This window comes from Somniosus microcephalus, chromosome 14 (genome assembly GCF_052327205.1).
Source record: "Somniosus microcephalus isolate GS21.2 chromosome 14, FLI_Smic_1.0, whole genome shotgun sequence".
NCBI lineage: Eukaryota > Metazoa > Chordata > Chondrichthyes > Squaliformes > Somniosidae > Somniosus > Somniosus microcephalus.
The window spans coordinates 88733568-88757271 of NC_141000.1; positions in this window are offsets into that span (position 1 = coordinate 88733568).

A 23704-nucleotide genomic window follows, 5' to 3' on the forward strand; every position below is an offset into this window, starting at 1 on the left:
GAAGCCCCTTAAAGTTCCAAAATGGCATCCGTGGCGCACGCGCACGCTTCTGACACAAAGTGCTCCCGACGCCATGTTAGCGCACATGCACCCAACGTCAGCCGGCATCATGCAGAGCTGATTTGATGCCAGCACAGCTATTTTGGAGCTCCACGCCTACGCCCTCTCTTAACCTCATGGAGCTGAACACCAGGTGAGGGAAGGCATAAAAAGGGAAATTAGAGAAGCGTGCGATAAGAGCACAGCTGTCATCATGGGTGACTTTAATTTACATATTGATTGGACTACCCAAATTAGTAAAAATTCTGAGGAGGAGGAATTCCTGGAATGTTTTCGGGACGGTTATCTGGACCAATATGTCGAGGAGCCGACTTGAGATCAGGCCATTTTAGACTGGGTATTGTGCAATGAGAAGGGACTTATCAGCAATCTTCTTGTACGAGGCCCCTTGGGTCAGAGCGATCATAATATGATCGAGCTCTCAGTCGAGATGGAGAGTGAGGAAATTGAATCAGAGACTAAGGTCCAGAACTTAAATAAAGGGAATTACGAGGGTATGAGACGGGAATTGGGTAAGATTGATTGGGTGGTGTTTCTGGGGGGATTGACAGTGGATAGACAATGGCAAGCATTCAAAGATAGAATGGAAGAATTCCAGAACATGTTTATACCGGTTTGGCATAAAAATAAACCTAAAAAGGTGACTCAACCGTGGATAACGAGGGAAATTAGGGACAGCATAAAATAAAAAAAAAGGGCATATCAACTGGCAAAAAAAAGCACCAGACCGGAAGATTGGGGGCAGTACAGGATACAGCAAAAGAGGACAAAGGGATTAATCAGGAAGGGGAAAATAGAATACGAAAGTAAACTTGCAGCAAACATAAAGAAAGACTGCAAAAGCTTTTATCGGTATATCAGGAGGAAAAGACTGGTAAAATCCCAAGTCGGTCCCTTGCAGTCCGATTCGGGAGAATATATAATGGAGAATAAGGAAATGGCAGACCAATTAAACTCATACTTTGGTTCTGTATTCACAAAGGAGGACACAAATAACCTCCCAGGAATATCGACAAACATAGGGACTAATGAGAGGGAGGAGCTGACAGAAATTAGTATCTCTAGGGATATGGTGTTGGGTAAGTTGAGGGGACTGAAGGCCGACAAATCCCCGGGGCCTGATAAACTACATCCTAGGGTACTTAAGGAGGTGGCCCTGGAGATAGCAGATGCTCTAAGGATCATCTTCCGGAACTCCATTGACTCGGGAACAGTACCCGTGGATTGGAGGGTAGCTAATGTTACCCCAATATTTAAAAAGGGGGGTAGAGAGAAAGCAGGGAATTATAGACCAGTAAGCCTTACATCGGTTGTGGGCAAAATGCTAGAGTCCATTATTAAGGATAAAATAGCGGAGCACTTGACAAATGGGGAAAGGATCGGACAGAGTCAACATGGATTTACAAAGGGTAAATCGTGTTTGACTAATCTGCTGGAATTTTTTGAGGAAGTAACTGGTAAAATAGATGGGGGAGAGCCAGTGGATGTGGTGTACCTTGACTTCCAGAAAGCCTTCGATAAGGTTCCACACAAAAGATTATCATGCAAAATTAAGGCTCATGGGATTGGGGGCAAAGTATTAACGTGGATAGAGAACTGGCTGGCGGATAGAAAACAGAGAGTTGGAATAAACGGCTCGTTTTCGGAGTGGCAGGCAGTGACCAGCGGGGTGCCGCAAGGATCTGTCCTGGGACCCCAGCTGTTCACAATATATATAAATGATCTGGATCAGGGAATTGGATGCAATATTTCCAAATTCGCTGACGACACTAAACTAGGAGGAGGGGTGGGCTCTGATGAGGATGTCAGGAGGCTACAATGCGATTTGGACAGGTTGGGGGAATGGGCGGATACGTGGCAGATGCACTATAATGTGGATAAATGCGAGGTCATCCACTTTGGGGGTAAAAACAGGAGGGTGGATTATTATCTAAATGGCAATAGATTGGGAGATGGGGAAGTGCAGAGGGACCTGGGTGTTCTTGTGCACCAGTCACTGAAGGAGAGCATGCAGGTGCAACAGGCGATTAAGAAGGCAAATGGTATGTTGGCCTTCATATCAAGGGGGTTCGAGTATAGGAATAGGGATACCTTACTACAGCTGTACAAGGTGCTGGTGAGACCGCATCTGGAGTATTGTGTACAGTTTTGGTCGCCCCATCTGCGGAAGGATGTTCTTGCCATGGAAAGAGTGCAGCGGCGATTCACCAGGCTGATACCTGGAATGGCGGGAATGACCTACGAGGAGAGATTGAATAGTTTGGGCTTGTACTCACTGGAGTTTAGAAGATTGAGAGGGGATCTCATCGAAACATATAAAATTATGGCAGGCCTGGACAGGCTGAATTCAGAGAGAATGTTTCCAATGGCAGGGGAGCACAGAACCAGGGGCCACAGTCTAAAAATAGCGGGCAAATCATTTAAAACAGAGATGAGGAAGAATTTCTTCACTCAAAGAGTGGTGAGCCTATGGAATTCCCTGCCACAGAGGGCTGTGAAGGCTAATTCAATAAATATTTTCAAGAGAGAATTGGATATATTTCTGAAGGCTAAGGGGATTAAGGGTTACGGAGAAAAGGCGGGGACGGGGTACTGAACTGGTAAGATCAGCTATGATCTCAGGCGAAGATCAGCCATGATCTCATTGAATGGCGGAGCAGGCTCGAAGGGCCGAATGGCCTACTCCTGTTCCTATCTCTATGTTTCTATGTTCAATGACATGAAGGATACCCCCTCCCCCCATCCCCCACCAGCGGTATTTAAAGGGATCATCAACTACTTACAAGTTAGTTGCTGGTTTATTCCTTCTGGCTGTTGCTACAATTCTATGAGTTTTGGGTGCTTCCTATCAATGGTTAAAGTTTCAGTAGTCTACAGGGAGTGCTCTGACAGGTGCTGAAGTACTTTTTTGCTGACTTAAAGGCTTGTGCACAGACCAGTTGCTCCCAGGTATGGGTGGACCAGTAGGCCTTGCTCTTGGCATTGCGCATGACTGGGAGAATGAGCAGAGGCCACGCAGAGCAGGACAAGCTGCTAGAAGAGGGAGGTGGAGGAGGGGGAGATTGGCTCTCAGCAGGAGGCCATATCGGCAGAGGGTCTTTAGTGAGCAGATCTGTAGGAGATCAGATTGCTGGATGCTGTGACACCCTGGAATGCCACTTTGCTCACTGGTATCCAGAACCATGATGGTAGCAGTCTGAGTTTCCACTGCAGCATTCAGACGGTGGGTGGATGCTTCTTGTGCTGCAATGGAAGCTGAGACATCGGCCATCAGATTGGCATCATGGTTGGGTCCACAGCTGTGCTGCTGGAGGTAGCCACCTGTTCCATGTTGGAAAGGATGGGCTCTAAGCTCTGCACAAAGCCCTGTGCCAAGTTGGTGCTGGACTCCTCCATGCTCCTTGACATTGAAGGCAGGCTTTATGGCAGGGTTCTCAGTCCACCAAGCATTTGGGTGTGTACACCCATCAGCCTTCTTCTGTAGCCTGGCCCATCGAAGTCATCATCTGAGTCCTCTGCAGCAGAACTAGTGTGCGACCTCGCCCTCTGGCGAGCTGGTACCTGGGCTCTCCTTTCCCCCCGCACTGGCTGCAGCACACTTATGTCCGGTGTCTCATCATGCGCAGATCTCACCTCTATCCTATCCACTAAATTACGCACAGCATCAGTCTCTGAGCTGGTGGCTGCGACTGTGAAATCGAGTGACAGTGTGTCTTCATCTTCACTGTCTTCTTACTCTTCCTCCGGTATGTGAAAAGAAAAAGCGGACATGGGTAGGGTTGTGATGAGGGTAGGGGAGAAAGTAAGAGGTGCATGCTTACACCATCAGGAGCTTTTCTGTCAGAAGAGATTGTAGGATGAGGGAGAAGTAGGATGAGCGGAGGAGGATGAAGTATGTAGATACCCTCATTTTCAATGGCTTCAGCCCAGCTGGTGGCCACAGCCTTAGCAATGGCCCTTCCCACGATGGCCAGCACCGTCTCCTCTATGGAGGTTAGAACATGCAGGCGCGCCTGTCCCCCTCCAGTTAGTTCCTGCTGCTTCTGGTTGTGCACCACCGTTTCCTGCAAGAGAGAGGGAAGTGTGTCAGTGAGTGTCGTTCATCTGTGTGGGTGATGTGGCTGTCATGGTTGAATAGCTGGCAGTGTATGCAAGCTGTAAGATGTGGGTTTGAGGCTTGCAGCAGTGCTCAGTGTGTGAGGGTGAGATGAAGCTATGAATGTTAGGTATGAGTCCTGATTGATAGAGATTGTTGGTAGTTGAGTGTTGGGCTGTGGTGAATTGAACAGTGTGTGAGGCTAGTGGTGCAGTTGGCAGAATATGGCATTTAAAGATGCATTCACGGACCTTGACCACTCGTGTGAGATCATGAAACATCCCCCTGCACTGCATCCATGATCTTTGAGCTATACTCCTGGTATTGACCTCCTCCGCTATCTCTTGCCACTGCCTTCTGAGCATGTGTCTGGAGGGCCTCCTGCCCCCCGAAGGTACAGGACATCTTTCCTCCATTTGACCTCTTCCCCCAAGGCCTCCAGTGCAGCATCTGGAAACCTTGGTGCCCACTCTCTCCCATGGTCAGCCATTGTTGATTGTTGCACAGCACTGAACGGCTGCAGGGCATTCTGAAGGGGGAGGGTGAACAGGCAGAGGTCGTGGTTCACATTGGGACCAACGACATGGGTAGGAAGAGGGATGAGGTCCTGCAGCAAGATTTTAGGGAGCTAGGTAGCAGATTAAAGGGCAGGACCTCAAAGGTTGTAATCTCTGGATTACTCCCGGTGCCACGTGCTAGTGAGTATAGGAATAGGAGGATAGAGCAGATGAATGCGTGGCTAAAGAGTTGGTGCAGGAGGGAGGGCTTTTGTTTCCTGGATCACTGGGTCTGCTTCTGGGGAAGGTGGGACTTGTACAAGTCGGACGGGTTGCACCTGAACCAGAACGGGACAAATATCCTTGCGGGGAGGTTTGCTAGCACTGTTGGGGGGGGTTTAAACTAACTTGGAAGGGGGATGGGATACAGAGTGGAGCTATAATAGGGGGTGATGTACAGCCAAATATAGAGGAAAAAACAAGTCAGCTTGGAAGGCAGAGCAAATATGTAACGGCACAAGAGAGTAAGGCAAGGCTGGATGGCATTTATTTTAATGCAAGGAGTCTTGCGAATAAGGTGGATGAACTGAAGGTGTTGATGAACACATGGGAGTATGATATTGTTGCTATCACGGAGACATGGTTGAGGGAGGGGCAATAATGGCAGCTCAATATTCCGGGGTATAGAATCTTCAGGTGAGATAGAGGGGGCGGTAAAAGAGGAGGGGGTGTCACAATATTAATTAAGGAGTCAATTACTGCTATAAGGAGGGATGATATATTAGCAGGTTCCTCTAATGAGGCCATATGGGTAGAACTTAAAAACAAAAAGGGGGTAAGCACTTTGCTGGGAGTGTACTATAGGCCCCCAAACAGTCAGGGGGAGATAGAGGAACAGATATGTAGGCAAATCTCAGAGAAATGTGCAAATAATAGGGTAATAATAGTGGGGGATTTCAACTTCCCCAATATTAACTGGGATAGTCAGAGTGTGAAAGGCTTAGAGGGTGCAGAATTCTTAAAGTGCATCCAGGAGAGCTTTTTGAGCCAGCATGTAGAAAGTCCTACAAGAGAGGGGGCGGTACTGGACCTAATTCTAGGGAATGTGGCCGGGCAAGTGGAAGAAGTGTTAGTAGGTGAGCACTTTGGTGACAGTGACCATAATTCGGTGAGATTTAAGGTAGTCATGGAAAAGGACAGAGATGGACCGGAAATAAAGGTTCTAAATTGGGGGAAGGCCGATTTTAATATGATAAGGCAGGATCTGGCCAAAGTGGACTGGGATCAGCTACTTGTAGGAAAATCCACATCGGAGCAATGGGAGTCTTTCAGAAGGGAAATTGAGAGAGTACAATGGCAACATGTTCCCGTAAAGGTCAAGGGTGAGACCAACAAGCCCAGGGAACCATGGATGTCAAGGGATATACGAGAATGGATTAGGAAAAAAAGGAGGGCTTTTGGCAGATACAAAGGACTAAAGACAGAGGAAGCCCGAGAGGAGTATAAAAAGTGCAGGGGGATACTTAAAAGAGAAATTAGGAGAGCGAGGAGGGGCCATGAAATAACACTGGCAAGCAAAATAAAGGAAAATCCTAAGGTGTTTTATAAGTATATTAAGGGTAAGAGGATAACTAGGGAAAGAGTAGGGCCCATTAGGGACCAAAGTGGCAATCTGTGTGTGGAGCCAGAAGATGTAGGTGGGGTTTTAAATGAATTTTTTGCATCTGTGTTCACTATGGAGAAGGACGATGCAGACATAGAAATCGGGCAGGGGGACTGTGATATACTTGAACATATTAGCATCGAGAGGGAGGAGGTACTGGCGTTTTTAGCAGGCTTAAAAGTGGATAAATCCCCAGGCCCGGACGAGATGTATCCCAGGCTGCTGTGTGAGGCAAAGGAGGAGATTGCAGGGGCTCTGACACAAATTTTCAGAACCTCTCTGGCCACAGGGGATGTGCCAGAGGACTGGAGAACAGCTAACGTAGTACCATTATTCAAGAAGGGTAGTAGGGATAAACCAGGGAATTACAGGCCAGTGAGCCGAACATCAGTGGTAGGGAAATTATTGGAAAAAATTCTGAGGGACAGAATTAGTCTCCACTTGGAGAGGCAATGATTAATCAGGGATAGTCAGCATGGCTTTGTCAAGGGAAGATCATGTCTGAGTAACTTGATTGAATTTTTCGAGGGGGTGACTAGGTGTGTGGATGAGGGTAGTGCAGTGGATGTGGTATACATGGATTTCAGTAAGGCTTTCGATAAAGTTCCGCACAGGAGACTGGTCAAGAAGGTAAGAGCCCATGGGATCCAGGGTGCCTTGGCACATTGGATCCAAAACTGGCTTAGTGGCAGAAGGCAGAGGGTGATGGTCGAAGGTTGTTTTTGTGACTGGAAGCCTGTGTCCAGTGGGGTACCGCAGGGATCGGTGCTGGGTCCCTTGCTGTTTGTGGTCTACATTAATGATTTGGATGTGAATGTAAAAGGTATGATCAGTAAGTTCGCAGATGACACGAAAATTGGTGGGGTGGTAAATAGCGAGGAGGGTAGCCTCAGTCTGCAGGACAATATAGATGGGTTGGTCAGATGGGCGGAACAGTGGCAAATGGAATTTAACCCTGAAAAGTGTGAGGTGATGCATTTTGGAGGGACTAACAAGGCAAGGGAATACACAATGAATGGTAAGACCCTAGGTAAGACCGAGGATCAGAGGGACCTTGGTGTGCATGTACATAGATCCCTGAAGGCAGCAGAACAGGTGGATAAGGTGGTGAAAAAGGCATATGGGATACTTGCCTTCATTAGCTGAGGCATAGAATATAAGAGCAGGGAGGTTATGATGGAGCTGTACAAAACGCTGGTTAGGCCACAGCTGGAATACTGTGTGCAGTTCTGGTCGCCACACTATAGGAAGGATGTGATTGCTTTGGAGAGGGTGCAGAGGAGATTCACCAGGATGTTACCTGGGCTGGAGCGCTTCAGCTATGAAGAAAGACTGGACAGGCTGGGGTTGTTTTCCTTGGAGCAGAGAAGGCTGAGGGGGACCTGATTGAGGTGTACAAAATTATGAGGGGCATAGATAGGGTAGATAGAAAGGAACTTTTTCCCTTAGTAGAGGGGTCAATAACAAGGGGGCATAGATTCAAGGTAAGGGGCAGGAGGTTTAGAGGGGATTTGAGGAAGAACTTTTTCACCCAGAGGGTGGTTGGAATCTGGAACTCACTGCCTGAAAGGGTGGTAGAGGCAGGAACCCTCTCAACATTCAAGAAGCATTTGGATGAGCACTTGAAATGCCGTAGCATACAAGGCTACGGACCAAATGCTGGAAAATGGGATTAGATTAGACAGGGCTTGGTGGCCGGCGCGGACGCGATGGGCCGAAGGGCCTCTTTACGTGCTGTATTACTCTATGACTCTATGATCTCAGCATCTCCAGCAGCCACAATGCACCTTCCCTTTAAGTGGTGCAGGCTAGCTTTCAGTAGTTCTAGGAAGTAACCCCATTGGGCCCCCTGTTGATGCGTGCAGCCAATGAACAGCGTGGGCACCGTGGCTGAACACAGAAATCATTATAATGAACAGGCAGCACAAAGTTGGCATGCTGCCTGCATTCCACTGAACGGGCGGGGGTTAATTGCTTCACGATCCCCACGCCTGTTTTTTGGGGGGTGGGTTAGCCAATTTAACCCATGCTGAATCATAAATTGCATATTTTGACAGCTGCAAGCTAAATTAAATATTCAATAGACTAAGTTCAAAATAATGTGGTCAGACACTAAGGGCTGGATTTTCATTCAGGTGCGGGTTGGTGTAGTGTAATCCGCATTTCGTGTTATCCAACCGATTCCAAATCGATGTGGGAGATTGATGCGATTTTCACATAATTGGGCAATTAAGTTCCAGCGTGTGGGAACCCATGGCCCAATTAGTTTTTTCAGTCTGAAACTCACCTCCGATGATGTCATCATTGCTGCTGCATTTAAGGTCTGCAAGAAGCCTTGCTTCTTCTGCAGACTGCCAACCTTTTGGCCTTTGCAGTGAGAGGGACCTGGAGGCAGAATGAGCAGCAGGAGACCTAAGTCTGCTCCCAGATTTGATGACGTCGCCCTGCAAGCTTTGGTGGAGGGAGCAAGAACTAGTAAGGAGGTGCTCTTCCCTTCATCAGGGAGGAAGAGGCTGTTATGTCTGACATTGGTAATAGGTACTCGATTGCCTTGGCCTGAGCACATGGAGTTTGATAGTGCTGTTATCATTGTATTGTGTATAGGTATTTGATTGCTTTTTGCCTGAGAATGTGTGTGTAGATCAACCATTACAAAGCAACATGAACTGAGCTCTGCTTACGTCCTCTGGATTATCTTTGCAAACGCAACATTTGGCGACGAGGATGGCTGAAATCTCTCTTCCACCACCTCCTCCCTTCCTTGCACTACCAGGTGAGCCCCCGATCCCATGGGTTCACTGGTTACAGTCCTTTGAAACCTACCTCATTGCTCTTGGACTGGAAACTGTGAGTACGGCTCGGAAAAAGGCACTGTTATCCCATTGCTTGGGAGCGGAGGGCCAGCGTGTTCTTGGGACATTATGCACAGCAGACTCAATTCAAACGTGTCATGTGGCTGTGGCTCTGTTAAGCACACACTTCTCTGCCCCACAAAGTGCCCTCCTGCGGCGATTCATTTTTAGACAGCGTCACCAACTTCCCGGCGAGTCGGTGCATCAATACGTGGCTAATTTGAGGGGGTTAGCTAGCTCGTGCAAGTTCGGTGCGCTACAAGACGAGATGGTGCGTGATCAACTAATAGAGCACACCAACAATGTGAGAGTGCGTGAAAGATTGTTACTCGAGTCTGACGATCTGTCGTTGTCACAGGCAGTTAACATTGCCTTTCAAGTGGAGTCTGCAGCCGAATGTGCAGCGAAACTAGCACACACACCCAGTGACGGCGCCCTCGGCCCCGACACTGTAAAGCTCGCGCGATGGCAGCAACGCGCACTACCGTGGCAACAGTGTGGAAACTGCGGATCTCGTTCACATGCTACCAGAGCGCAGAATTGCCCTGCGTGCGGTCAAGCCTGTCGCAATTGTGGAAAACAAAATCACTTTGCCAAGGTCTGCCGCTCTGCCCCTGTTGCTACAGATGAACACTCTCAGTCCTCAAGCAGTTGGCCTATAATTCACAACGTGAGCTCTGGGCCAGTAGTGGCTTTCAAGTCATGCACAATTAACCTGAATGATGTGTGCATCCCTCTGTTATTGGATACCAGTGCCAGCGTCTCACTGCTGAATGTGGACACATTCAAACGCTTTTTCAGCTCCCTGCCACTCTCTGCGCCCTCCACTGCCCTTTGCGGGTATGGTAATTCGAAAATTGGACTAGTGGGCTCAGTCAACCTCACTGTACGCTATGGAACAAAAGTTTTGCCAGATTTTCGTTTTCATGTGGCACGCCAAGGAGCTAACCTGATGGGACTGGATCTTTTCACTGACCTGGGTTTTTCTCTCTTGGACACCGGCGGGTCTGCGATTCTGCACGTCGCCTCACCGTGGCGCCAAACATGGCCAGCACTCTTCGAGGGTCTGGGCTGCCTGACTGCCTTCACCCACCAGCCCATGGTTGACTCCACCGTTACCCCTGTCATTCAGCCACTGCGCCGCATCCCGCTTGCTCTCCGTGACGGGGTCACAGCTGAACTAAAGCAACTACTGGAAGCTGGCATCATCGAACCAGTTGATGCCTCCCCATGGGTCTCCAACCTGGTGGTCGCAATGAAAAAGTCAGGTGGTCTATGCGTCTGTGTCGATCTTCGAGCAGTGAATAAGGCCGTAATCCCTGACAAATATCCACTGCCCACGTCAGAGGAACTCACAGCGCAGTTCTATGGTTCCATCCTGTTCTCAAAACTGGACCTTCGACAGGGCTATCTACAGGTTCCCCTCCACCCCAGCAGCAGGGACCTCACTGCTTTTGTGACACATGCTAGCGTCTTTCGGTACACCACGATGCCATTTGGACTTAGCTCTGCACCCAGCTGCTTCCAAACGGTGATGTCCTCTGTGCTCGCGGGCATTCCTGGGGTGGCCATCTACCTGGATGACATCGTCGTGCATGGGCCCTCGACCTCCACTCACGACGAACGCCTTCACAGAGTTTTCACGGCTCTAGCAAAACACAAGCTCACACTGAATGGCGAAAAGTGTGTCTTTGCTGTTTCAGAGATCGAATTTGTTGGGTTTCGGTTGTCGGCTGATGGTATATCCCCACTCCAGTCAAACGTGGATGCCATTCACAGCATCCCAGTACCCAGCTCTGCAGCACAGGTTGCCTCCTTCCTTGGCATGACTGGGTACTACCTGAAGTTTTTGCCCCAGTACTCAGCCACCACAGCCCCACTGCGCCAGCTCCTGCGAAAGGATGAGCCCTGGGTGTGGTCACAAGCCTCCTCAAATCACAGCTCACGTCGCCTCCAGTGTTGGCTAACTTTGACACCGCCAGCCCCACCCTCGTCACCTGCGACACGTCCGCTGCAGATGTGGGGGCGGTGTTATCGCAGATACAGAATGGAGTGGAGAAACCTATCGCCTTTGCCTCCCGAGCCCTTAGCTCCACCGAACAGAAGTACTCAGTAGGCGAGCGTGAGGCGCTGGCGTGCGTCCGGGCATGTGAGCGGTGGCACCTGTACATGTATGGCCGTGCCTTCACCCTGCGAACCGATCACCAGGCTCTCACTGCCCTGCTGTCGACATCCGGCATGGGCCACAGACCCCTGCGTCTACACCGCTGGTCTGACCGCCTCCGCCAATACAATTTCAGTCTCCAGTTCACACCAGGACGTGACAATGTTGTTGCAGATCTGCTCTCCTGCACTGTCTCTGCCCCAGCCCCACTCGTCGGGTCTGACCATGTGGAACAGGATATCGTCCAGATGCTGCACATGCCTCTCCAAACCACAGTCTCTCTCCAGGAGCTCAAAGAGGCCTCTGAACAGGATCCGGCCCTCTCCCAGCTGTGCACCTTCATCAGAGATGGCTGGCCTCGCAAGGTGCCTGAGGAACTGTCTGCCTACTCCAGAGTTAAAGAGGAGCTCTCCTGCTGGAATGACTCCTGTGTTGCACATGGGCTCTGCACTGTGGTCCCAAGTGCCCTTCGTGTGCATGTTTTATCCATGGCGCATGAGGGCCACTTGGGCATAGTGAAGCTCAAACAACGATGCCGAGACCTAGTGAGGTGGCCGGGTATCGACAGGGAAATCGAGGCCCTGGTCAAGGACTGTGCAGCCTGCCTTGTAAGTGGCAAGGCTGACCACCAAGCTCCTCCACCCCTGCAACCCCTTGCCTGGCCCTCTCAGCCCTGGGAGCACCTGCAGCTGGATGTCTGCGGTGAGATCCATGGTGTCCCCCACCATCAACGGTTCCTAGTGGTGACCTATGACCTGCACTCAAAATGGCCAGAGGTCACTGCCGTGGGCTCCGTCACCTCTCGGGTCATCATTGATATCCTTGAGTCCCTCTTCTCCTGCTGGGGGCATCCAAAGGCCATCACCACAGACAATGGCCCCCAAATGATCTCTTCGGAACTTTCCTCTTACCTTGAGAGCAAGGGCATCCGTCACATACGCACAGCATACTACCACCCCGAGTCAAATGGGGGGGGTGGAGCGTTTTAACCAGACACTGAAAAATGGCCTCAGAGCACACCTATCCCAGGGGTGTGCGTTTGACAAGGCCCTCCTCCACACACTGCTGCACTACAGAGCCTCCCAGCATTCCACTACAGGGGTCTCACCCGCATCCCTCATGCTAGGCCGTTAGCTCATGCTGCCCCTTGGCAGGCTCCGCCCCTCGCTAGCTCAGAGCCTTGCTCCACCGGCTCAAGCCACAGTCGCTAGACAGCAGGAGAAGATGAAACTCCGCTTCGACCAGTCGAAGAGGGCCAAGGCGCCCAACACGTTCTTGCCCTGGCCACCTACAGGACTTTGTCACTACATTTCATGTTTTGAAATTCTGTGAGGGGGGAGGAAATGTTATGTCTGACATTGGTGATAGGTACTCGATTGCCTTGGCCTGAGCACATGGAGTTTGATAGTGCTGTTATCATTGTATTGTGTATAGGTATTCGATTGCTTTTTGCCTGGGAGTGTGTGTGTGGATCAGCCATTAAAAAGCAACATGAACTGACCTCTGCTTACGTCCTCTGGATTATCTTTGCAAACGCAACAGAGGCCTCCCCAGCAAACGAAGGTTGTGTGGGTCCAGGTGGCCCAGGAGGTGAACTTGTTGTCCCTCATCCGCAGAACCTGGCTTCAGTGCAGGAAGAGGTTTCATGACCTTCTGCACACTGGAAAAGTGAGTATGACTTTGCCATCACCCTCAATCTGATCCCCATTGCCTCTCCTCACCAACACTCAGCTTTAGCAATCTCTTCCTCCACATCCCACTTGACACTGACATCCCTGCACTCTTACCCATTCCCTCTCTCTCTATGATCACATTCATCTAACTATTCGACTATGCAGCCCTCACACTCCCTATCACTGTGATGCTATGAAAACAACTTACAAAACACAGGGAGGGCCCTTGGTCCTGCCAACTCACTCCATCTTTGTCTCCTTCTAAGCATCTATGCTATGGATTCTCTACACTCACTCCTTCATTCTCACGCAAACTCCACTTGTCTCCCTCACTGCAGGAAAAGAGAGCTCACAATAAGAGGGAAAGAGCGAGGACAGGAGGAGGGCCACCTTCAGTAGCCCACCTCACCCCTTGGGAGGCGGTCCTGGAGATAGTGGGACTCGAGGACGATGCGCAAGTGGGGGACAGACAGACAAGTGCATCAGAGAAAGCTGGTGACAGAATAGTTTTTCATCTCTCTCATTGACATTGCATGAGTCACTGATAATGATTCTGAAGCTCTAACAGATGGACTTATGATCACCTGCAATATACAATGTGCATGTAACCTTGGACTCACATCTCTGACTCTTTCCTTTACTCCCTCACAGGACCATCGCAAGCACCCGTCCCCACTATCCAGGAGGAACAGCCTGAGTCTCCAGACACCTCAGAGGAAGCTGCAATCTCTGAAGGTGCAGCGTCAGCAGAATTCAGTCAACCAAGCACCGGCGCAGACCTCGGTGGGACCATCGCAAGATAGAGTAGTGTTGTCACCTGGTGTATCACAGCTCACAAGTGAGCATTAGCAGATTGTGGAGACAGGGACAGCAGTGGAGAGTCCTAGTCGGAGGGTGCAGGACTCTCCCAGCTCGGCTCAGCTGCATGTCGACCCTCTACCTATTGGTCGATCCAGAAGAACAGCGGTGTTGGAACTCCAGGAACAGGTGCAGGAGTCTCTGGCAGGTTTTGTCTCCAGGGTCGCTGCGAGTGTGGAGCGAATGGAGGAGTCCATCACGAACATGAACAGAGCCTTTGTGGAGTCATTGGCACATGAGCGCAGCATCACGGAAAGGATGGCAACCTCCGTGGAAAGGATGGCTATCGTAGACGAGAGGATGGCTATGGCCAGGGAGGAGCTAAGTCGCCAGAGTGTAGAAAACATGGTGAGTGTTCAGAATAGACTAACATCTCTGGAGTAGCGATGGTCAGCTATTGAACAGAGAAACCAGACCTTCATGGAAGTCCTTCTGAGTAGGACTGCCAGTGCAGATACGGGTCCCCATGGCCCCCCTGAAGTGCAGCAAGGTGCTCTCAAGCCACTTGCAAGCGCTGAGGTGGACCTGACCCATGAGAGGGATGTTGGTGGCAGAGAACAAGGAAGTGGGGGCTCCTCTCCAAGCGCTCACACTACCATGCCACTGCAGAGCCCTCGGTCAGAGCCCCACCAGAGTCCCCACCCAACTGAGATTGGCGTCTCAACCCCTGCACAGCCGTAGGAGCAGCAGACTGTTGCCGAGCCCTCACAGGTTCGCAACCCCAGAGGACGCCTGCCAAAGGTGTTGAGACAGGAGCAGCAAGAAAGTGAGCAAGGGGCCTCCACATCTGCTGAAGCCACAGGGGAAGCACCGCGTAGGAGCATGCGTAAGAGAAAGATACTGCACAAATAGTCACAAGGGTAGTCACTTGGGTGAAATGTGTTTATTTTTAAAATGCCATCAGTTGGTTATTGTAAATTAAAATTCTGATGGCAACTGTTGCAGTTGTGGTGCGTGTCATTTTGCAAATGGGACTTCCACATTGAGGGCTTAGGATTACTTGCAATTGTCAGTATGGTGGTCAGAGTGCTAGGAATCCTCTGGTTCTTGGCCATTGTCGATGCTCAGGTAAGAAGCTGCGAGGCAAAAGTGCTTGATTGGCTAGGCTAAACAAATCTGGCCAAGATGAGTGTGTACCTTGCATCCCGGGCAGCAATGTTCTCGTGTACTGCTGCTGCTGGTTGATGGGCCTCTGCAAGATGTTCGTTTTCGCTCTCCTCCTCCTCCTCCTGCTCCTCCTCCTCCTCCTCCTCATCTGAGGAGGAGATGTGAGGAGCCACTTGGTCCTCAGGAATCTGCAAGCCACGACGCTGTGCCATGTTGTGAAGTGCACAGCAAACCACGACGATTCTGGAGACCCTGGCTGCTGAGTACTGCAGGGCTCCACTTGATCTATCCAGGCATCTGAAGCGCATCTTCAGCAAACCGATGGTTTGCTCGATTATGGATCTGGTGGAAATGTGGCTGTAGTTGTAGCTCTCCTCAGCTTCGTTGGATGGACTCCTCAACGGCGTCATTAGCCACGTCTTCAGGGGATAGCCCTTGTCTCCAAGTAGCCATCTGTTAAGTTGGTCTGAAGAGCGGAGGCACACTAGACTGGCACAGTATGAAGGAGTCATGGCAACTGCCAGGGTACTTGTAAAATTTCCTTCTTGTGGTCACACACCAGCTGCACGTTGAGGGAGTGGAAGCCCTTGCAGTTGACAAAAATACCTGGATTACGATGGATTAAGGGCCACATGTGTGCCGTCAACGACGCCCTGCACCCTTGGAAAGCCTGCCAGATTAGCTAGTCCCACCGCACGCACCGTGACACTTGCTTGATCCTTGGAGAAATGGATGTGATTGTGCGTGATGGCAAAGAGGGCATCGGTTACCTGCGTGATGCAAGTGTGTGCGGCCGCCTGGGCGATGCTGCTGATGTCTGCTGTTGATCCCTGGAATAAGCCTGAAGCAAAAAAGTTGAGTGCGGTGGTGACTTTGATGGCCACTGGTAAGGGGTGGTCACCTGCTCCTCTGGGCTCCAGGTCTTGCTGCACCATTGCGCAGATGTCACCCACTACCTCTCATGAAAGTCGGACCCGCCTTTGGCACTGCTGCTCAGTCATGTTGAGGTAGCTGATCGTCTGTCTGTTGACCCTGTTTGGGCGGTATCTCCTGCGCTGACGGGCTTCCATGCGCTGGCACCTTCTGGCCTGTGCAGCTTCAGGTGGGTGAGCAGCAGCTTGGCGCTCCAGTTGTTGCCGTTGCTGTTGGTGCTGCTGTTGTTGATGGTTCTGCTGCTGCCGCGGCTGGTCTTCATCCTCATCTGATGTCCAGGAGGAAAAGAAAAAATGGTTCCCATGCTTCTGGTAGATGCCTCAGTTGAGGAAGCGCTCAGTCAAGGTGGCGAGAGGGGTTTCCCAGGAGGTCACACTGGAGATGGGTGTCAGGCTCCAAACTTCCACAGCTGTTGTTATGCCTGCTAAAAGTTCCCCCAGACCTGAGACAACAAAGTCCTGCCACCTGCAAATGATGACTGATCAAATCTCCTATTTAATGGTGGAGCTGCAGCTGATAGTCAGCAATCCAATTGTGCTCCCGCCAGGTTTCACTGTCGTGTTTCAGAGGAGATGTGAATCATGTGGAAAATGTGTTAAAATTGGAAAGGCCTCTCAAAATGGGATTACAGAGGCAATTTAGTGGTTGTTAAGGGCCTTAAGGGCCTATCTTGCCTCTTGGGAGGCGGGACGGAGACGGGATCAGAAACCACGCATTTGGGAAAATTGCTTGGAGGCGGGATGGAGGCAGGGTCCGACCCGCCCGCCACTTTTTGCAATTTTAACACCCCACACACCTCCATTCCCACCTCCTTGGGCCTGGCAAAATCCAGATCTAAGGGCGCGAAATTTGGCTGCTTTGCGCCTGCCTTTAGCGCCTCCATGGCGCGGCGATATTAACGCCCCGCGTTAAATTGGGCTGGATTTTTGTGGAGACGCTAAGAGTTAGCGCCCCGCTCCTGTAGGTACCACCCCGCTTGGCTGCGCCCGGCGATGATGATGTTATCGCACTGTGCAGTGCCCCCTTAGCGCCCCGAATGAAAAATTTGTCTGCGCCCCCTCACTTACCGCCTGGTGCTAACAACGACAGCATCAGCTGTCGAGTTGCAGTCGGGAGTCGGCTCTGCGGGCACTATTTAAAGGCGCCACCTTGGGGAAACTTTTTTGTAAGCCATAATTCTGCTGAGACATTGTCAAACAAGCTGCTGAACATATCCAATTCCACATCGCTGAATTGAGTAGCCCCCTCCCTTGCAGCAGCCATGCCACAAAGCTGTCTCAGTAGCTGAGAGGTCGCATTCAAGTGCAGCAGGAAATGAGCTCCTCTTTAAGAGCTGGAATAAGCTCGAGTCAAAGCTTGAAGGCTGATTGCTGAACACAAGTCAGCTGAAATTGGGTAGCGCTCTGGCATTAGTGCCCCTGCAGCGCTCCAATGAACTACAGAATTTGTTCATCCCCGTTTGGCATAAAAATAAAACAAAAAAGGTGACTCAACCGTGGCTAACAAAGGAAATTAGGGACAGCATAAGATCCAAGGAGAGGACATATAATTTGGCCAGAAAAAGCAGCAAACCTGAGGATTGGGAGCAGTTTAGGATTCAGCAAAGGAGGACAAAGGGATTAATTAAGAGGGGGAAAATAGATTATGAGAGTAAGCTTGCAGGGAACATAAAAACTGACTGTAAAAGCTTCTATAGATAGGTGAAGGGAAAAAGATTGGTGAAGTCAAGTGTAGGTCCCTTGCAGTCAGAATCAGGGGAATTTATAATGGGGAACAAAGAAATGGCCGACCAATTAAATTCATACTTTGGTTCTGTCTTCACAAAGGAGGACACAAATAACCTCCCAGAGATGTCGAGGAACATAGGGTCTAATGAGAGGGAGGAATTGAATGAAATCAGTATATGTAGGGAAATGGTGTTAGGGAAATTGATGGGATTGAAGGCCGATAAATCCCCAGGGCCTGATAATCTACATCCTAGGGTACTTAAGGAAGTGGCCCTAGAAATAGTAGATGCATTGCTGGTCATCTTCCAAAATTCTATAGACTCTGGAACAGTTCCCATGGATTGGAGGATAGCTAATGTAACCCCACTATTTAAAAAAGGTGGTAGAGAGAAAATGGGGAATTATAGACTGGTAAGCCTGACATCGGTAGTGGATAAAATGCTAGAGTCCATTATAAAAGATGTAATAGCAGGGCACTTGGAAAACAGTGACAGGATCGGACAAAGTTAACATGGATTTACAAAAGGTAAATCGTGCTTGACTAATCTACTGGATTTTTTTGAGGATGTAACTGGTAGAATAGATAAGGGAGAACCAGTGTATGTGGTGTATTTGGACTTTCAGAAGGCTTTCGATAAGGTCCCGCATAAGAGATTAGCGTGCAAAATTAAAGCACACGGGATTGGGGGTAAGGTACTGTCTTGGATAGAGAACTGGTTGGCAGACAGGAATCAAAGAGTTGGAAGAAACGGGTCTTTTTCCGAGTGACAGGCAGTGACTAGTGGGGTACCGCAGGGATCGGTGCTAGGACCCCAGCTATTCACAATATATATAAATGATCTAGACGAGGGAGCTAGATGTAATATCTCCAAGTTTGCAGACGACACAAAGCTGGGTGGGCGTGTATACTGTGAGGAGGATGCAGAGAAACTCCAGTATGATTTGGACAGGTTGGGTGATTGGGCAGATGCATGGCAAATGCAGTATAATGTGGATAAATGCGAGGTTATCCAATTCGGTGGCAAAAGCAGGAAGACAGATTATTATCTGAACGGCAACAGATTGGGAGAAGGGGAAGTGCAACGAGACCTGGGTGTCCTTGTGCACCAGTTACTGTAGGTAAGCATGCAGGTGCAGCAGGCGGTTAAGAAGGCAAATGGTATGTTGGCCTTCATAGCGAGAGGATTCGAGTACAGGAGCAAGGATGTCTTGCTGCAGTTGTACAGGGCCTTGGTGAAACCACACATTGAGTATTTTGTGCAGTTTATCACCTTATCTGAGGAAGAATGTTCTTGCCATGGAGAGAGTGCAGCGAAGATGCACCAGACTGATACCTGGGATGGCAAGAATGACGTATGAGGAGAGATTGGGTCGATTAGGCCTATATTCGCTAGAGTTTAGAAGAATGAGAGGGGATCTCATTGAAACTTATAAAATTCTAACAGGACTAGACAGACTAGATGCAGGAAGGATGTTCCCGATGGTGGGGGAGTCCAGAACCAGGGGTCACAGTCTAAGGATAAGGAGTAAGTCATTTAGGACAGAGATGAGGAGGAATTTCTTCACCCAGAGAGTGGTGAGCCTGTGGAATTCTCTACCACACAAGGCAGTTGAGGCCAATTCATTAAATATATTGAAGAAGGAGTTAGATATATTTCTTAAGGCTAAAGGGATCAAAGGTTATGGGGAGAAACCAGGGACAGGGTACTGAATTTGGATGATCAGTCATGATCTCATTAAATGGCGGTACAGGCTCGAGGGGCCGAATGGCCTACTCCTCCTATCTTCTATGTTTCTATGTTTCTATATTAGCGCCTCATTTACCGCCCCGCTTCATTCCTGGGGCGAAAACGCCCAATTTTGCAACATTTTTCAATGGATTTCGCCGGGCGCTAACTTTTCAAAACAGTTAAAAAGTAGCTGGCGCTACTGAATTTTGCGCCCTAAGTACCTTCAAGTAATTAAAGAATAAATTCATTTATAGCTTATGTGTGTCTTTTTGGGGCAGTGTTTAGATAAAAAATGCTTTTATGGAGTAATGCTTCAATACTGTGTGTCCAATTTAAACAGAAAGCATTAAAATGCCATTTAATTAAATATTTTAAACAAAACTTTTATTTTTTGAAAAAAATTATATGTTCATACTGGGCTAAAAATAAACTTACCTTATTGAAGAGTATTTTTTTAATTTACAAATGAGTGATAACATTTTATTTTTCTATTTTTTAAAACTCTTGTGCTGGTAAATTACCAGCCGTAAGAATTTCACGGCCTTTCAGTGGGCGGAAGTTAGGCAAATAGCGCAACTCTTCACCTGCAGAGGCCCATCTCCTGGGGATGCGGAGGATCTGTCAAGATTGACAGATCGCAAGTGCCAGGTTTCAGCGCATGCGCTTCGCATGTCAAACCCAGAAATTGCGCGGCCGCACCCGTAGGAGTCGCAAAATATGGCCCAATATTTTACAACAGGAGCATATAACACACAATGCATTACTAAATAATTTAGTTGACTCATAGTACAGCTCATGGACAAAATATTGGGGTAGAAATTAGTCTGGGCCTGTTTTTTTCTGCTCATGCCAGTATAGGCACAACTTGGGTGCCTGTTGATGGGGGTGAGGAGGGGGAGGAAGATACGGTGCTAACAAGCCATTTGGGGGGCAAGCTGGAATGACCAGCTCAAAAGTATTTTTAAATTTTGGCAATCGGCCCCTTTTATAAGGAGGCTGATTTGCCTGATACTACTGGTAATTTTCTGGGCTGCTCAGGCCAAGACCAATTCTGGGCATTCCAGATCTCAGTGCATCTTCAGAGCGTAAATTCAATCTTTTCAGATTCTGCCCAGTTTTCTGCCCCACTGGCCATCTTCTCCACCTTTTTAACCAACCGCTGCATCCCAGGCCTTGAGCAAAATCCCTGGAGTAGGTGCAAGTATTCAAATACATTTAAACACAGTGGGTGTGATGTCATGGCACCTCCCATCTCATTTTGCTTTCTCAAAGCTGGCTGGGTGGGTTCCCATTTGGAGAAACACCTAAAAGAAGTGGGGCTTAGGCCTTGCACACAGCTCTGTTCAGACTGAAAGCTCTCAGTAGGGCCTGGGTGCTATTTGTTGGAGCCAAGCAGAAAGTGCAGAAAGAAGACGATCAGATCCGGAGGACTTCTGGCTACTGTTTCTGTACAGCAAACTGAATGCTCCACTGCCAGTGGCCAATACCACAGCTGCGGGCCGCTTAATGTGACTGGAACCCAGAAATACAGGCAGGATCTGGTCATGTCGGGGGGAGCACACTGCTGGTGCACTCTGCCAAGGGGAATGGGGAAGGAAAATCTGTCCTAGAGTACACTAGGGCATTCAGGGAATTACCATCTTCTATTTGGCTGAGTCTCTTTAATTAGCTGATAGAATGATCGCTCTGGAAAATCCTCTAACCTCAAGCCCCAGGAAGAGACAGGCATCCAAAATTAGAAGCATTTAAAACACACAAAGGCAATTGTATATGTAAATATAAAAACTTATCTTGCTGAATCTTGTAATTTGTTTTTAATTTGAAGCCTTATTTCCAACAGTATATCCTCAGCTTACTGAGGAAGTGAGATGGTGGCTAAAACTATTTGGGGGAATTTCAGTAGTTCCTGTCTCTTGTTATTGTTTCATTGGTGGCTGTTTAGTTTACTGCTGATTGTCACTGTGTTCTTTAAACTTTCTGATTGGCACTTTTCGTATATCCTTAGTGCTGCTTGTTTGGTAGTTTTCCCTTCCACTATTCCTGCTTTTGATTACTACAGTACATTCTTTACCTGTTAAGTTTATTGTTGTTTTGTGAATATGTAATTTGCACCAATCAGATGCAAATGTGCACAGAAACTTGCATGTGACAAGCGTGATGACTAATGGGCGATGGACGGGTTGGGTGGAATTTCCTGTGTATCTGCGCCCAAAGACACGTGTAATTGGAGCATATAGCAAATACCCGGCGTAAAAGATCGAGGAAACAGGGGCACAATTGTGTGGCACACTTAATTATGCTTTGCTTGAATTTCCTCACTTTTTTGCGCCCGTCTATCGACCCCTGTGCCCAAACACATCTCAGCTCATTATAATGGCTCTGCTCCAAGGCTAAAAAGCCGTACACAGGTGTCAAATTAAGCCTAGAATTTTAGGCGCACCAGGAAACAAATTCATTTTTCTGGTGTTTTATTAGGATTTTTTGAGCGATTTGTTTTTATTCATCCTCAGTGAGATCTGCATTTTATTTTCTGTTTCTTTGGGCTGGATTTTCTGATTGGAGGTGGGTTGGCGTTGGGAATGTTAGTCGGCGGGTTCTGGTCCCGCTCCCGGGTCCAGCTGGCCTGCTGACACAATTTTCTGTTGATTGGGCTGGTTAAGCCCACAAGGTGCGGGTCTGCTGAGCTGCTGTGATGGCGACTTTTCAGCAGGTGTATTTAAGGGGGCCGTGTCCCCATTAGCTCCCACTTTGTTTCTGCTGCTCCTGAGTGCTGGTGCTCCCCACGATGTCTGCAAAGAGACCAAAGGCAGCTCCCCGCTTCAACGATGGCTCCCTCCATGTTTTTGTGGAGGGAGTCAGAGGACGTCGGGGGGGTCCTATTCCCAGGTGATGGAAGAAGGAAACCTCCTCAGCAAACAAAGGCAGCCTGGCTGCAAATGGCTGAGGAGGTAACTGTAAGGTGTCTGTTCAGTCGCACCTGGGTCCAATGCAGGAAAAGGTTCAATGATCTCCTGCGTTCTGGAACAGTGAATATAAAAGCAGACTTACCTTAATTCTGCTGTGCCTGTCATCACATCCCCATCACTCTGCATTGCCAACCCTACTCCTGCATATCCTAACTCACCCCAACATCCCTTGCACCATCACCCATCCCTCTCTCCCTATGTACAGAATTGCATCCCCATCTTTCTAAGCACCCCTCACACCCACACTTGATGTTATGCAATGACAACAACTAACAATGCAAAAGGAGGGAACTTGGTAATGGGAACCGACTCCATCACAGTCTCCCTCTAAACATCTATCCTATCCGTTCTTACACTCATTCCATCACTCTCATTGAAACTCCACCTCTTTCCCTCATTGCAGGAAAAGAGAGTCCACAATAAGAGGGAGAGGGAGAGAACAGGAAGAGGACCACCATCGTTCTCACAGCTCACCCATGCTGAGGAGGCTGCTCTCGACGTTGCGGGAACAGTTGAAGAGCTCAAAGTGGGGGACGGAGAGACAGGATCAGTAGAACAACCTGGTGACACAGAATGCTTCTCCATCCATCTTATTTGGCTTTCATGAGTGACACATATGGGATCTGATGTCAATGGAAATTGAATGCTCATCATGTGCACAATGGGATGTGTCTGCAATCTACATATCACATGTCTAACTCATGTCTTTACTCTCCCACAGGACAATCAAGAGCCCCCCTCCCTACTGTCCAGGAGGAAGAGCAGGAGGACTCCTCAGAGGATGCTGGAGGGAGTCAGAGGACGTCGGGAGGTCCTATTCCCAGGTGATCCTCTGAGGGAGCAGCATCAGCAGAAATGAGCGCACCCAGCACCAGCACAGAGACACACACCTCGGTGGGTTCTCACCTGGTGTATCACAACTCACGAGTGAGCAAGAGCAGATGGTGGAGACAGGGACAGCAGTGGAGAGTCCTCGTCGCAGGCTGCAGGACGCTCCTAGCTTTGCTCAGCTGCATGTAGACGCTGAGCCTCGGGGGCCATCCAGAAAGAGAGCGGTGCTGGAACTTCAGAAACAAGTGCAGGAGTCTCTGACTGGGTTTGCAACCACGGTGACTGCAAGTGTGCAGAGAATGGAGGAGTCCACCTCAACTATGAGCAATGCCATGGTGCACGCAATGGCAAATGTAGGTCCCGCCATGGAAAGGATGGCAACCTCTATGAAGGACATAAATCGCCAGACTCAGAACAAAATGGTAACACTTCTAAATAGATGGTCAGCTATGGAGGATAGATGGGCATCTATTATGGAGAGGAACCAGAGGTTCATGGACGTCCCCGTTATAAGAACATAAGAACATAAGAAATAGGAGCAGGAGTA